General features: G+C 45.2%; 1 protein-coding gene across 1 annotated transcript in view; it reads left to right on the plus strand.

Moving 5' to 3' along the window:
- The window catches only part of MCTP1 (multiple C2 and transmembrane domain containing 1), a 337,725-nt gene that overhangs the window by 94,583 nt on the left and 240,404 nt on the right, over window positions 1–2,738 (plus strand). The gene's annotated exons all lie outside the window — the stretch shown is intronic.

Genomic DNA, 2,738 nt, shown 5'->3' on the forward strand with positions numbered 1-2,738 from the left:
TTGTTTGCCTTCAAGCCTTTAAGACCCCAGACGCTATATATTTTGATAGCTGGGCACCATCAGCTTTCTTCACCACATTTGCTTATGCACACGTCTGTCTTCAGCGATCATGTCGGGAAGGTGGGTATCATGAAATGACTGTTTAGCTGGGCAGGGTGCTCTTATATTAAGGGAATGCACACGAGGAGGCCCAATGTCCACCTGCCACCTTACTACTAAACCTATAAATATATGCACCTAGGCCCATTTCCCCCATAATCTTAAATATATTTACCTGGGCCCACCAAGCTCAGAGGATGATAGCCTGGCTCGGAGGGCCCAATGTACAGAGAGGACCATATAGCCAGCCCCACGGTGAGATTGCGACATCCTGCACTGACCCATGGCCCTACATGGGACAGCATTGGAGACACAGTGTGGGATGTGCAACTGAGCTGACCCCACCAAACTGAGGCAAAACACTGGGGACATGCAATGGAGCGGCGGGGGAAGCAGAGCAAGGAGGTCCCGAGGGAGTACAAAGGATGGACTTTGGGGCCAGGATGTGGCACCCCATCAGACTGTCCGGAAAACACTCCTAAAGGTCAACAAACAGACCTTGAACTACTAACAGGCTTTTTTCTCTCTCTCTTTTTTTCTGCCTATTTGTTTGTTTTTTTCTTTTTTTCTCTTGTTTTAAATTTTGTAAGTCAGTGGCTTTTTTGTTTGTTAGCTTGTCTGTGCTGCTGCCGTCATTGCCATGTCCTTATGTGCCACTTTGGTGCTATGCTATCAAAGCCATCCTCAATTTTATGCACATATTAATATATCTGCAGGTCCACCTAGATAAGAGAGGCTGGACAAATAATGTGAGAAGAAAACAAAGGGACCAACTGCCCCGGAGGGACATGGGAATGTGGGAGGTAGGGGAAGGGAGGAGGGTTGGCCAACCTAGGGACAAGGGAACAACGAGTGGTTCAAAACCAATGGCAGGGAGGGGATGGGAGGACTGGTAGGGAGTGACCAAGGGCAAGGTAACTGAGAGGAATTACTGAAACCAGAATGAAGGCTGAACATGGTAGTGGGACAGGAGGAAAACATAATGAAATAGAGGAAAGGAGTAGGAGGCAAAGGGCATACATAGAAGCCTAAATACAGACACTGTTGCATTCTTAACCTCATTAGTCACAGGCCCTGCTGACAAGAAAAGGCAATTCTTATGTTATTTTCTCTTTAGAATTTATGGTATAGTATAATTTATAGTATAATAGTACTTTGAAATGGATGTTGTGTTAATGGATGTAAATGGATATGGCTACTTTGTACACATTCTAATTCGAGGGAGATGTCTTCTGGAATTGGCTGTGGAGTGGATTCCACCTCGTGGGACCCAATATGACAGAGCTGCCCACTGGGCTTCCTACCCTGTCATCTTTACAGGAGCAGACTGTAGGTCTTATGTGCAGAGCCACTGGGTGGGCTCCAACTGCCCATCTTTCCCTTTGCAGCGGAATGTCCAACCATTGTGCCACTCGGACTACTTTTCCACCCTTGGTGCAGACTCTCATTTTTTGTTTTGTTGGACTTTTCCCTGCAGACCAGGGTGATTCTTTGCTTTTCGTTTTCTGCCTCTATGATCACCGGCCGGCCATTGCTTTCTAATCCCACTGTAGCACATGCTAGCTAGTGGACAAAACGAGAAGGCAAATGCCAGGCTGGGGTTCGATTTCTAAAAAGCACTAGTACTAAAAGGGGAGCTGAGCCCAGCGATAAGCTTTGAGGCCCTATTCACAGAGTTTTAATTGAAAAACAGACCCGCAATAAAAAGAATAAGGAACAGGAGTAAAAATTTAATCAGCCTTTACCCATTTATGATCTGTTACCACCTTTATGCATGGCATTGGCCATTCCTTACTTTAAGTGCCTTGTATTCATGCCTGCCTCTTTTCTCTCAGTTTACTAGCCTGGTGACCACATTATGTTTCTCTTCAACATCTACTGGCATTTCTATGGTAAGGGTTATCAAGGTGTTTTGCTCTATGAGTGGCAGAGCCTGGGCCACCACCTCGAGGAACACTGTGGTGACTACTCTGGGGTGTTAACCTGGGGTGTTAACCCTTGCACGATCATGGCTTCCCATTCATTTGGGGTTTATTGCTTACTTAGATGTATGCAGGATGATCTTGATAAGTTGGCTCAGCATTAAAGATAGTAAGTTTCTGGCAACATCAAAGTACATATTCATATTTGCTACTTAATAAGCCTTAGGAATGAGAGTCATGCATCCTTTGTTGTAACCTCAGATGCACAGCATCATCAATTCTGGCTCAGAGCAACCCCACCCTGGTCGATTTCCAAGACTGTCGATCTTTCTGGGAGTAGAAAGAGTCCCCTTCCTCCTGCAGAGCAGCTGGTGGTTTCAAACTGCTGACCTTGAGATTAGCAGCCCAACTCTTAACCACTACACCACAGGGGCTCTGATTGTTGTACTAGAGACATACAAGGCAGATTCTCAGTCATTTACCTCTCTTTGCTACTCACACGAGTCTTTTGTAAGCAAAGGCCCACTGACTTATTTCCTTAGCCACCTAGAGATTGAATATCCACACTGTTCTATGAATATGGTTACCAGGGGGTGGCAATCCAGTCAGATAAGTACACTTAAGTATATATCTATATCTATCTATTTATCTATCTATCCACTCAAGGTGGTGGCCCAGGCTCTGCCACTCATAGAGGTGATATATATATTTAAAAAA

Source organism: Echinops telfairi, unplaced genomic scaffold (assembly GCF_000313985.2).
Source record: "Echinops telfairi isolate 266 unplaced genomic scaffold, ASM31398v2 ScPeMD7_7469;HRSCAF=8507_1, whole genome shotgun sequence".
NCBI lineage: Eukaryota > Metazoa > Chordata > Mammalia > Afrosoricida > Tenrecidae > Echinops > Echinops telfairi.